At 37.2% G+C, this 14,499-nt stretch overlaps 1 protein-coding gene across 2 annotated transcripts in view; it reads left to right on the top strand.

The window, feature by feature from the left end:
• The window catches only part of RABGAP1 (RAB GTPase activating protein 1), a 4,144,188-nt gene that overhangs the window by 410,676 nt on the left and 3,719,013 nt on the right, over positions 1-14,499 (top strand). The gene's annotated exons all lie outside the window — the stretch shown is intronic.

Genomic DNA, 14,499 nt, shown 5'->3' with positions numbered 1-14,499 from the left:
GTTACCCCTTCAGGTTGCCCCAGAATTTTAATAACTAAAAATCACAAAACTGTCAAGGGAAAGTAGCACATTTGACGCTTTCCTTGTATGGAAAAGTCAAGGTGCCATTACCAATTGGTAATGGTAAAGATGGAGTGTGAAGCTGAAACAGAGTAACTGTGTTATTGAGTGAGGAAAGTCAGAGCAGGGTGGTCAAGCTGCTTTCACAGTCATCCATTAAAGATCCAAGGAAATTAATATTAAACATTTTGGAGATGACAACATTTAGAGGCAGTAACAGTAGAAGTTGTGAACTTCAGAGGATTGTTTGACATTCCTCAAATTCTAGGAAGTGTTTGGAGTGGAGGAGTGGAGCATCCTGAGTTTTCACATAACCAGCAAATGGCTAGGGAACCTGCTTAAATAACGAAGATTTTGGAAACTGCAGCAGAGACAACAAAACAAACTGACCAGGTAGAACAGCAGTTGATCACCCTGGAGAATAAAGCTAGGAGGCAACATAACAAAAAATGGAAGAGTTAAATTAAATGGACTGCTTGAAAAGCAAGATATCAGACTGAACAGATTTTACTAAAGATTCGTAGTGGATTATAATGGTTACATTCTTGATAATAAGAGTCTGATGTTCAGTATGCGAAAACTAGACCTGTAATAGTTTTTGACATGTTATGAGAAGATGCAAATGCTTCCCCATATGCATGATTATATGCAATATTACTTTTTTGGAATTAGTATCTGTCTATTTTGTACAAGATGTGCTTGCCTCTTCCTCTGTTAATTGAATGTGTATTGCACATGTATCGTCTTGCCCTTATGACCCGGAATGTGACTGAAAATGGTGTTGAAATAGTCCTCTAACCCAGTTAACAGACTACAAATAAGTGCGATTGTACAGTTGGTTACCCCTTCAGGTTGCTCCAGAATTTTAATAACAAAATCACAAAACTGTCAAGGGAAAGTAGCACATTTGACGCTTTTCTTGTATGGAAAAGTCAAGGTGCCATTACCAGTATTAGTCTGTCTTTTTGTAACTTTATGATTGGACAGTTATGATACTTATTGAAACCGTTTAGATATTCTGGAGTATGGCGACTTGTTAACCATTTAAAATATCAGATAGCATAGTATTTGACATTAATCATATAAAAATATTAATATTTGAATGGATCTGTGGTTAATTGTAACCATATGATTGTTTGGTTTTATGGAATATGGCACGGATCAAATGTATGAGCTCATAGTGAAGTGTTAACCATATGTTTAAGCAGGTTTTACAGCTCCATGTTTAAAAAGTGGTGATACAGATTAGAATATGGTGATGTTAACCATCTGAAAATGTCATTATCTGGTATAACCTAGAATATAGTAACATTTTAACCATATATATGATGAAACACATTTCATAACTGTATTAATACATAATTAAGGCAATTACTGAAACTAAGTGTCTTAGAATTTGGTGAGATATTAATTATGTGAAATTGTTAGCACTGGTCTTGAATGACAATATTAAGCAGTATTTTTTTTCTTAACTGGGAATAGCCGAAAGACACAAACATACATTACAAACCTTGTAGACACAATTGTAGTTGCAAACATCATACATCAGTTATAATCTATTCAATCATCTGTCCGACATTACATAGCTCATTCAAATCCTGCCTTCTTGTAAACCTCATTCCTCCTCTGCATGTATTGCTCCCACAATTCCCATTTTTTCCTATGTATTGTGTACCTACTCCTTTCTAAAGATTCCAATTCCAGTTGTTTTATCTCTGTTGCTATATTTGCTACTTTTAGAAAAGTTGGTTTAGACTTTGATTTCCATTTTGTAGTAATTGCTTTTTGGCAGCCACTATAATTAGACTAAGCAAGTGTGTCTAGGCAATTCTGATTCTCTATCATAGCTCAAAAAATCATTTCCTTAGTTACACCAGTTTGCTCACCCAGTATCTCTGACAAAGCAGTCTGCAGGGGATCGGTTAAGTCTGTCAACTCATTACTTTACCAGAAAATATGTTCCCAGTTACTTTTTTCTTCCTCATTACACCTCCAACATTTGCTGTCTACCTGAGGAAAAATTCTTTGGAATCTGCTTTGGGTATAGAAAGTACATATGTAAACAGCTCTCAGCAAATTTCCTAAATCTTCTAGACGTTGCATATTTTTGAGACATATATCCCCATTTTTTTTAATTGTTTATCCATTCCCTCTCTCCAATCCTGTCTAACCTCCTCTGATTGATTCTTATAGTTATGCATTATTTTTATATGTTATTATTATTCCTTTTTTAATGGCAGCTTCTGTTCTAAATTCTACTAAAAACTCTACCAGTGCTGGTTTTTCGTTTAAGACCCCCCCCCCATTTCTTTCTTTTTGCCTGTACTCTATCATCAATCATTGATAGGGAAGGCAATCTCTAAAGTCCAGTCCAAGTAAGTCCTTGATGTTTTCCCATTCTGTAACCTTTCCTCCTTAGTTATTTGCTCCCAGTACATTGGTTCCTTTGCCAGTTTTCTCCAATAAATTCCTGCCCCCTCTTGCCTGTTGTCTGTATCCCTAATTGCAGTTGTCCCTATCAGCAGAATCGCCTTTCTTGTGTTGGGTTAGTTCTTAGAATACTTTCTTATGCTTAATGAATGTAATATTCTGTCTGATTGTTATTCTCCTTAAAGGTCTGCATCCAAAATCTGTTTTTTTCTTGTTTCTTGAGCTTCACCCCTGTTTCATCATCATGCCTTTTCCACTTTGCATTATACTTTTCTGTTTATGCTATGTATAGGAGCCTTAACAGTGTTGCTCTGAAATACCCCTGCAAATTGGGTAATCCCAATCCATTTTGTTCTATTGGAAGAATCCTCTTATCCCATTTGACTTTTGCCATCTTCTGCTCCTAGATAAAATCTGTCATATCTTTATTAATTGCTATCCAAAACTTCTCTTGTTGATAAAAATATGCCTGACCCATGTATAAGACTTAAGGGACATTTTAACTGCTTGTATCTTACTAGCGATATCCATATAACAGAGCTTCCATTTTCTCAGTTTTTGTATTCTCATTTGTTTAGTCTCTTCCCACATATCCTTAGCTGACACACCAGAATCGTGTTTAATCCATACTTCTAAAATACTTCATTTTATCATGTCCCCGTAAATATGGGGGTTGCTGAACTAATGTGTGTGTGGGTACACAATTTGCCACTACTGCCTTTGTTTTAGCTTCGTTAATTTTGTATCCAAGAAAGATTTGAAACGGTCTCAAAATGTTCTACAATACTGTAATGTCCTTTTCTGTTTTTTTTTTTTTTTTTTTTTTTTTTTAAGTATAAAATATCTGCAAATAGAGACAGCTTTTCTTGTCTGCAATGCCAGTTATATTCTTGAATTTTTGAGTCCCTTATTTTCATTGCTAGTGATTCCAAATATATTGCAAATAATGGGAAAAGAAAACCCCTCTGCCTGGTTCTTCTGCTCAAGCAGGAATGATCAGAGAGGGCTTCACCCACTTTAATTTTCACCTGCGATCCCTTATATATCCTCCTAATCAACATTATAATTTTAAAAGTCACTGCTCCGGCACTATTAAGGCTGCCCTTATTAAATCCTCTTCAATTCTTGTTTCACCTTGTATATATACCATCAATATATACCATCAACGAGACGAGGAATATTTCTGCAATTTAATGTTAAAATCCAAAAACAAAATCCATAGACCAAAAACACATAGATTAAGCGCTTTCGTCTCCTTTACGGAGACTTCATCAGAATCTATTTAACATTGTTCATTTGCATTTTTATATACCTTCCAATAGCATGTCTAATTAGTTAATTAACTAATGTAACAATTAATCACATTTAAAGAGACATTTCTTTTTCTTAGCGTAGTGCTCCTGAATATGTTGGGATAACCAATACTAAAAAACAATCATCGTTCAATGTTGCTAATTAATGAATACTTTTATAATAAATATTTTTGTAAATTCATAGTGAAATTAATATTTTAATAAATTCATAGTGAAATTAAATAAACAGAGGCTCAAGAACAAATTCTCTAAAAACTTGTATTACGAGTTAACAAGTTAAAAGTATGCATATAAACATAGTGTTAAGTAAATATAAATAAGTATATATATATATATATATATATATATATATATATATATATATATATATATATATATATGTGTGTGTGTTTCAGGGTGACTATTACCACCAAAATGAAGGGGTGGTGATGGTTCCGCCTGTGCCCCAGTATATGCTAACATAATTGTTATACTGGGAAAGACCATATGTTTTCAGTTCTAAATATAATCAGCATATTGTCAAGTATTTCAGGTTCTTGGATGATATTTTTGTTTTATGGAATGGAACAAAAGACTGCATTGATGAGTTCATGCAGTATATTAACCATACTACCTCATTCTTAAGTTTTGTACACCAAATAGAAATAGAGGAAACACATTTCCTTGATGTTAAGTTAAGTAAAGATAGACACAGAAAATGTTACAAATCAAATGTTTTTAGGAAGGAACATTATTCCAACGCATACCTCCATTTTGACAGTGACCATCCTTATCAACTTAAGAAAAATGTCGTAAAAGGACAAATGATCAGGATGGCTAGGATGATATCGGAGGAGGTGGATTTTTTAAAAGAGCTTGAACATGTTGAATTAATGTTTATTGAAAGACGGTATCCTAAGGAACTCATTAAACCTATAAAAGAATATGTAAAACTAGAGAGAGGAACTAGGTACAAACCATTATTAACCAAGGTTGGCAATCTAGTGGTTAATGGTGGATCAAATCATATAAATGAGGTGAATGAAGTAACGAACACACAAAATACTACAAGAGCTAATTCAACACCATATTTAACTCTTACATACTACCACGATGTAGGGTGGTTGAAGAAAAGCATCCATGAGACATGGGGGATGTTTAGGAATATGGCTGTTAAGACAGATGTGTTTAAGAGTGATCTAAAACTCAGTTTTAGGAAAAACAAGAATATCCTGGAGAAAAAGAAAATGGAAAGAAGTGGGACCAATAAAAATCATGGAACTTTTAAATGTGGCAGATGTGCGCAATGTCCGTACATTGCGGAAACAAAAGAACTGAGAATACCAAGCTTATCATTAACTTTGAGCCAAAAAATACAGTAGTTATTCAAAAGGAGTAATTTATTTGGTGATATGTAAAGCTTGTCAAAAATATTATATTGGCAAAACTGAGAGACATCTCAGAAACAGAATATATGAGCATATAAGAGACATAAATAGACATAATGAGAATAATGCTTTGTATAGGCATGCAATAGAATGCAAAAAAGCAGATTTTAAATTCTGGGTGCTTGAAGAAGTTGAATATATGGAACGCGGAGGTGATTGGGAAACTAAAGTTGAATATAGGGAGATGATCTGGCAATTAAGATTGGATGCTTGCAGTAGCAAAGGCCTGAATGATCACATATCAATCACCCCTGCATTGAAAATATTAGCAATGGACCCAAATAAATTAAAATGTTAAAAGAAAAATTGTTTATTCAAATACATGCCTATACTGGTTGTCAAATGATTTAACATTAGTTTTCAACCTTTATAGCTTTACAGTTGTTGTTTGTTTAGCTGTTTTTATAGTTGTTTTAAATCTGCATTTGTAGATATTTTATTACATCTGCTCTTGTATCTGTATTTACATCTGCCCTTACAATGGCTTGAAATATTACATTGTGTGATTTTTTTAATTCTTTTACTTTTAATCTTTCTCAGTTTTAAGGGCTACTGTTTATTGATGTCATTTATTGATGTCATTTATTGATGTCATTTATTGATGTCATTTATTGATGTCATTTATTGATGTCATTTATTGATGGTATTTGTTCATTGTATACTCAGTTCAGTGTTATTATTATTATTATTATCATTATTATTTTTAACATCCACTATATACATTAAGTTATTATAATGAGTTACTACAATGTGTGATACTATACTTACATTATATCATAGTACATACATGTTTAAATAGAGACATAATACGGACATACATGTATATATGTATTTACATAATACTATATACATATCTTCTGTTTTTATACAGTATTTCCTATATACTCTCACATATATTTATATAGTATATTCTATTTCTTATGGGACATAATCAATTTACATTAATCATTTTTTTTATTATACACACTTATATATTTTATATTCATATATACACATATATATATTAATATAATATTTATATATTTATATTTATATATATACTTATTTATATTTACTCAACACTGTTTATATGCATACTTTTAACTCATAATACAAGTTTTTAGAGAATTTGTTCTTGAGCCTCTGTTTATTTAATTTCACTATGAATTTATTAAAATATTAATTTCACTATGAATTTACAAAAATATTTATTATAAAAGTATTCATTAATTAGCAACATTGAACAATGATTGTTTTTTAGTATTGGTTATCCCAACATTTTCAGGAGCACTACGCTAAGAAAAGGAATGTCTCTTTAAATGTGGTTAATTGTTACATTAGTTAATTAACTAATTAGACATGCTATTGGAAGGTATATAAAAATGCAAATGAACAATGTTAAATAGATTCTGATGAAGTCTCCGTAAAGGAGACGAAAGCGCTTAATCTATGTGTTTTTGGTCTATGGATTTTGTTTTTGGATTTTAACATTAAACTGCAGAAATATTCCTTGTCTCGTTGATGGTATATATTGATGGTATATATACAAGGTGAAACAAGAATTGAAGAGGATTTAATAAGGGCAGCCTTAATAGTGCCGGAGCAGTGACTTTTGGTGTTTTGTGCTACTTTTGGTTACCAACATTATAATTTTATCAGGGAATGCAAATGCTTCCATTGCCCTGCTCATAAAGTCCCAGCTTACTCTGTCAATTGCTGTTTCTCTGTATCAAGACCCAGCAACAGTAGTGGTATTTTCTTACATTCTGCTTTCTCTGGATTATCAATGTTCTGTTAATGTTAATGTTGTCAAATGTTTGTCTCCTTTCCCACAAAACCACATATATCAGTTTTGCCATTATCTCTATAATGGTTCAAAGAAATGCTTTATATTCATAGTTTAATATTGAAATTGACTTGTATGAAGCTGGATCTGATGGATTTACCATGTTTAGGAATTACAGTTACCACAGCTTTCTTCCAGGATGTTGGTACTTCTCCTTGTAAAACACTTAAAGTATTTTTTTCCCCTCCTAGCTTCAAAACTTCCAGAGGAATACCATCTATTCCTGGGGACTTTCCTGTAGATTGGTTATACATCAGCATTTTTATCTCATCTCCTCCTATCCTGTTAAAATTGAGCCTCTTCTGCTTCTAACATTGATGTATTTAATTCTTCCATAAACATTTCCATTTTTACCTTTTCTTAATTTCCATATTTCTCTGCTTTATACAGATTTTCATATAATTTCCAAAATATTTCTAATTACCTTTACGGGATCACTTGTTACCTTCCTTGTTATAGGTTCCCTAAGCTTGGTGACAGCCATTTTACTTTCTGTTGCCTGGGTCGTTGTGCTGAAAATTTTTGTGCTCTAGAATTCTTTTTAAAAAAACAGTTGCTTAATAGCAATCTTTCTAAACTCTTGCATATTGTAGAGGTAATCCCTTTTGGTTTTGTTTAGTATTCTGCATTTGCTCCTCCTCCTCTTCTTTGAGATTCCCCCTATTCTGAAATGCTTTAACATTTGTCAGTCCCTCTAAATAATTCTTGTTACTTCTTAACGTCTCCTTTTCTTTTATTTCTACCCCATTTTTAAAGTCCACTTTAGTTTTATCCCACTCTGTGGCTATATTTTCAGAAGAAATTTCTCTCTTCTTTAATAGCTCTTGAATAATTTCGATTAGCCATTCCTTAAATTCCTCTCTCTTCAGTGGATAAGTGCCAGTGTGTCATTTTTTATTACCTTGCTTTTTTATTTTGGTGGCTGTTAGCGCATGATCTGAAATAGTTAATTGGGTGTGTATCAAGACCTTCAGTTAAATGCATATGTTCCTGTGATATGTAAATTCTGTTTAGCCTAGCTCAGTTTTTGTGTATTGGAGAATAATATGCAAATTCACTCTGAACTCCTAGTACTGCATTCATATCTTCCATGCCAAATATTTTCATAAATTTCTTCGAAAATTTACCCCTTTGTTATATTTTCCCATTTGGGCCTCCCAGACACGTCTTCACTGCTGCAAGTCAAATTTCAGTCCCCACCTACAAGTACTATATTCCTTACTGAAAGCTGATTATTTCTGTCAGTTTTCTTAAGCTTCATTATAACAGTTTTAGGTGGAATATAAATCCATGCTAGTGTTATCCTCCTCCCTTGCCTAGTAGTCCCTTATTGCAAATCTGCCATTAGCTTTTTTTTTATCCTCCTCTGTCACTATTTGTGCTCCTCTTGCAATTAATACAAGTGCTCCTCTTTTCCTTTGTCCGAAGTATTCCACTGAATAACTGCCTTAATTTTTTTTTTTTTTTTATCAAATTCACATGTTCATTTTTTTACTGGTATGTCTCCTGTAGCACAGCTATTTGTACTCTACATGTTTACTACTGTTTTTTTTTTTTATATTTAATTGTAAAACCATTTACATTTAAAGACATTACAGAAAGCATCATCATGTTAAAAAGTTATTGTTCCCACTTTTTATGTATAACAGCTTTTTTGTTAAATGTCTAGTTCCAGCTTATGTGTTGCATAAATATACTGTTTGGCAGGTGGAACTTTTATATAGCTGATGTGATGTTGTACTTCTCATTCTTCCTCAGTGATTGGGTATGGATCCTCTCCTCTGATCCAACTCTGCCGCATTTTTCAGACTTCATATCCTAATCCCGGGCTCCTCCCTCTGCCCATAATGCAGCACGCCACCTCTAATTTTTCAGATCTTGTTTGCCGCCAGACTGACAAGATGGAAGATTCTGTAGTCTCAAGCTGTAAGGATTTTAGTTTTCTTATAACTTAGTATTCATTAGTTTTCTTATATCTTATTCTTATGTGCATAGTTCCTCCCTCCCTCTTTTGGTTTTCATTATGTTAGTTTGAGTTGTTTATGCCATCTACTCCTCTCTTTCTGAGTTCCTTTAGGCTTTCCCACCTATCGCCACGTACTCTTGAGTTTTAGGATTTCGTTCTCTTAAAAAAAAAAAAAAAAGCCTCCTGATTCAGTGTATGTTAAGGTTCGGGCTTCTGTGTTGCAACAGACTTTTTGGTAGCTGTAAATACTTTCCATTGGGCACTGCATCTCCCTTTTATGCCTCTCACAGCTAACAGTCGTGCAGAGTTTGGCCGATGTCCCCCTCAAGCTTTCTTCCCTACCCCCTTTTGTCCCAGGCTTTCAGGGTGTGTTATAGAAGGTTTGTCTGTTTTTCCATTAACCCTTGTTTTGCGCTGATGAGTGTATGCCTTTAAGAGCAATCATTTCTTTCTGTGCACATTTTTTTGCAAAGTGTCCAGCACTTGCTTCATTTTTTTTGGCAATTCAGTGCAGTGGTTGCAGTCAGAAAATTGGCAGACCTATGAGTGTAGACTTTATACCTTTAAGAAAATTGGTGCAGAGTTTTAGGTGCGAGTCGTCTTCTTGAGGTACAAGATTTCTTTTTTCCCTCAGCTCTTTGTTTACTTTGTGGCCTTGAGCTTGCGACTGTGTCTAGTCTGCCTTCCTAGTAAATAAGTTTATTATTACAGCACTTGGGGAAACACGGAATATTTATTTTTGGATTTCTTCATTTTTAACAACCCTTGTCGGTGGTTCATTTCCTTGCGTCTGATGTTTTTCATTTGTGTTCTTTGTGCCTGTTCCCCTGAGATCTTGAGCGGGGCAGTTCAGGTAATGTTTCTTTGTGCAGCGCCTGTTTTCAGTGTTTTTTCTGTTCGGTGCACTTTCGTTTTCCCATTTCCTTTAAAGAGTGGTTTATGACAATGTAGTCTCTCAGGTAGCTGAGACAAAAAAAAAAAGAAACTGAACATGTTTGCTGTGATCTAATGGATTGTCTATTAATGAGTCTATTAATTATTTACAGTTGTGCTTTTTCTTTTTTTTTTTTTTCCCCTCCGTATGAGCCAACCTTGAATTTGAATCTACCATCTTGTTTGGCAGACTTCTTGTGTCCGAAGCTGCCAGGCAGAGTAGACCTGAACTGTTGCCGACTTATGCGCTATGGTCGGTCTATGGATTGGCTTTGTCATAGCATGTGAGCTCTTTCACTGCTATATTAAAATGAAAGATTGATATTAAGAAATAATGACAATCATTGGATTTCAGGCTTCATACTCTTCAGAGTATTCTTGCTAATGTGCAACCTGCTATGTACTAACCTTTTTTTTTTTTTTGAGAGGTTTTCCCTTTGGGGCTCCTGCCATTCCTTTGCTTGTGGCCTTGCTCTGAAGAGGTAGAATGCCAGATATCATTTGTTCCTTTAGAGGCTCAAAACTCCTCCTAAGAGAATCAAATAACAGAACCAAGTTACAGGGCTTTGGGTCTTAGTTCTCAGATCAGAAGGCCCTTTGTCGTCCTCCTTATCCTAATTTCTCCTTGGATCCATCCAGGGTGGTCTGTTTCATACTACAGCTTACTCGAGGTTCATTGGATCCAAGGTTTTCGGATCTGATCGGCTACAGTCCCCACCTCAGACCTTTTTTTCTTTGATCCTATGCTTGGAGTCTGATAGATCTCTTGGATCCTAGGCTTATAACAGTTCGCTTGCAGGGGGAGCTCCTTTCAAATCCAAACTGTTATCTGGCTCTGACAGTCCTTCAGTTGAATGTTGTTTCTGGTAATATGGAATGTGGTGTGAGCTAATTTTTTCAGGTGGTTCCTGTTGCAGACCTTTGTTCCCTTCGGTTCCTGTGCCTAGGATTCAACAGATATTGTCAGGCACCTCCCGGATCTGGTCTCCAAGCACCTTTGTGCTGTTGAGGCAGTGCATTCTAAAGGAGAATGAGTGGGACCCTCTGTTCCTGACTTCTCTTTGGACCCGATCCCACTTAACTAATCTCCCCCTTGGATCCTAAGCCTAGGAATCAACAGACAACACTTGGGCACTTCTCCAATCCTATGTGGGTTACTGAGACAGCTGAACTGTTTGTGGATCCGGTGGCTCAGACCCTCTGCTATTAAACGGAGGGTTCTCTCCTCAAATCCAAGGTTTTAGGGTCCCAGTGTTGGAGTGCGTCCTGGAGTTAGCTGGGCTGTTCCTGGATCCGGTTCCTTCGGATCTGGAACTGTTGGCCGGGCATGGCTCATTAGGACCTGAGAATTTTTCGCATCTAGAAATTTAATTCTTTTTTGGGTGCTCTAATAATGTAAATATTGAAAAGGAGCAATAAGCAGCCCAATGGAGTACTGTAATCTGCAACAGACCAAAGAAGCCTGCATTAGCAGATTGAGTTTCAGGTAACCTTACTGTGGTTTTACGTAGGGAAGATAATATTTGGTGTTGTGTGAATACACACGGGCACTTTAAACATCCGAGATGTTCTCTGTGCTCCTGGAGGGGGACTGGCAGTGGTCTAAGTTATCACCATTGATTGTTGTTTTAACATGGCTTGTAGAGGCTACCATTGGTACAGGATAGGTTGATGGCTGGCTTATTATCCTTTTTCCCCATCTCCCTTATTTTCTGCTCAGTTTCTTTGAGTTCTGTTTTTCCTTTTCTTATTTATAGTGGTGATCAGCAGGCATGGAAATTCTAGATGCTCACCTTGCCAAAGCTCCATGGAGTTCACTGAGCCTCTTTCCTTTCTGTAGCCCAGTGCACAGTTGTCTTGGAGTTTTTATGCCTGATCCTATTCTGCAAACCCCTGAATAGTTCCACCATAAAATTGTAAATTTCTTGCTCTCCTGTTCCTTTATTTTTCTGTGGTCAGGACTTGTTCTGGCTCCCTTCCTTCCCCTCCCCATCCTCCTGGAGCACAGTGGGCTCACTTGAGGTTACAGCAACTGCACGTCTCACAGTAAGAGAGAGATGATTAAATCCCCCCTCTTTTCCATTGATCTTGCTCCTTCCCCTTACCTAAGCCTGTGCTGAATTCTTTACTGCCCCTCACACCCCTAGACATATAATGCAATAGATACGGATGGTCCTGACACAGTCCATCCTACCGTTCTGGGCAAGGAATATGGGATATCCTCTATAATTTTTTTGGGATACTTTGTTACATCAGATTGAATAGGCACTGCAGGTGACTACAGCATTTTTAGCTTGGAGCTGGTCACTTCCAGTCAGAGCTCTTCACTTAAGGCTTTCCCCAGCTCCCACGATGTTTATCCATATGCATTTAAAGTAGTACCTTGCTCACCTGTGGTTCAGTGAATTTTTCAGGTATCTTCTGTATCTGAAAGACTGCTAATCTTATTGCTCCAACCAGGTATCAGCTGTTACAACTAGGGGTTACCTGTCTAGGTCTCCAGATCCCTGGACATTGCTGTAAACCTGGCACATCGATTCTCTGGTCAGTACAAAATTGAAATTCATAATGTGAAGTTGTTAAATCTCGCTGTTTATTCTCACTGATGGATTTGGAGCCGATCCTCTGCTCCATGGCCTATAGCAAAGCTCAAGGTTTGCCAGTAGCTCGAGACCAAGCCCCTTATCTGATGATGCACTGCTGGAATTACCTCATATCTAGTTTCCCGCGGCACAGATCTCTGTGTTCCTAATAGTACTTCTTGATAGAATAGTGTGTGTGTGTGTGTGTGTATATATATATATATATATATATATATATATTATTTATATATATATATATATATATGTATGTATAAAATCTCTATAGTTTTAGACTTGGTTTTAGATTAGTGCCCTGTCTTGGCTTCTGTTTTTCAATAGTGTTGGGCCTAAGAGTTGGCCTTGTATTTAACCTCATTCTTAGGTGTACTTTGGTAGATAATTTCTAAGTGTGTTCTTTCAATTCTTTAAAATGGTTTAATCTGATAATAGAGATGTCTGACGAGCAAGAGAAGCCTCATCCAAAATCGGGCTTAAAAAAAATGTCCGGATTGTGGACAAAAAAATGTCAGGCACTGATGGCCATGTTCAATGTGTTTATTGTTGGGGGGCAAAACACCTCCAAGACTCTTGCAGTATATGTCACTCCTTCTCCTCCAGGGTACTTTTGGAGAGAAATAGGAAATTAGTAGATAGGGGGTTTACTTCAGCACCCTTTCTCCGAAGCGTTGGGTGACCAGGATGGTGCTAGTAGGTCCTCAGTCTTCCAAATCCTCAGGTGACTCGAAAGCATCCAGAAAGACTAAAAATATGGAAGGTGTAGGGTCATCGGTTCCACTGTCATCGGAACAGAGTGTCCCTTCTCTTCAGAGCCAGCTCACAATTTTGGAGCCAATCTCTGAGATTCCCTCATCTCCTCTGCTCCAATCAGCACCTTCGGTGCACGCCTCGAAGTCTTCTGTCAGCCTCTCAGATATGGATATGGACTGGCTAGTGCAGAAGCTTCTACGGGCACCAGGCCTTGCTGAATTGTCAGCTCCGACACCTTCGTTGGTGCCGAAGACCATTAACCTGGACTTGACTACTCCTCCTCTGAGTCGTACTGGATTTTCAGAGCTGAAGGAGCCCAACCTGATTGTTGTTGAGCCTTTGGAGCCAAGACTTGCACCAGTGTTATCGGTTCCATCTACTCAGATGTCCTCTGCACCGACCGGCCGACACTCTCCTGTCTGGTCCGGGGAGGATAGTCTTACCGAGTTATCGGTGCAGACTCTTCCTCTAGGGGCTTCGGCTCAGATGAGCTCGGCTCCTACTCTGGCTCGGAGCCCATGACCTCGGTGCGGGAGGATTGAATGGTCCCTTCAGATCAGTCTACTCCTTCTTGTCGGAGCCATGGTGCATTCGGTACTATGAGGAGAGTCCTGTCTTCAAAGACATCATCAGCATCAAGTCTGGCTTCCTCCTCCCCTCAAGCAACTGTGTCCGCTCCTGCTTCTACCGGTCCACCCAAACATAGAGACCCTGAGCTTCAAGTAGCCCCACAGGGCGCCCCCTGCTCTTCTGAGACCTCCCCAGGCCCCCCCGCTGAGGAGGTACCCAGGAAGAGACTGTGCAAGAGGAGGCACTTGAACTCTCCACAGGAGTCTTTGACATCTGACACTGACATGGATGAGTCAGAAGGGTCCCCTTGATCCCCCTCTGAGGATATCTCCTTTAGCTGCAGGGGTTGCTGACAAAGTTAACACACAGCTTGCTACCCTAAACTCGATTGTGAGCTCATCCATGCGCCTCATATCTTATGCAGCTAATGGTTCGAGTAGAGCCACTAGTTCAAGCATTGCTCTCCATAGACAAGCCTGGATGTGTCTCTGTTCCTTTGCGGAGCCTTTCAAGTCTTCCTTTATCAACACCTCATTTGATGGCTCATCCCTGTTTGGACCCAAGGTAAAGGAAACTCCAACCAGGTGTGAGCAGGAAGGCAAGACTCTATCTGCTGTTGGAGTCC

The sequence above is a fragment of the Protopterus annectens genome, chromosome 16.part0, assembly GCF_019279795.1.
Source record: "Protopterus annectens isolate FY-2018-M chromosome 16.part0, PAN1.0, whole genome shotgun sequence".
NCBI classification, from domain to species: Eukaryota; Metazoa; Chordata; order Ceratodontiformes; family Protopteridae; genus Protopterus; species Protopterus annectens.
The sequence above is the reverse complement of the archived record's forward strand: the minus strand, read 5'-3'. Positions and strand labels throughout refer to the sequence as shown.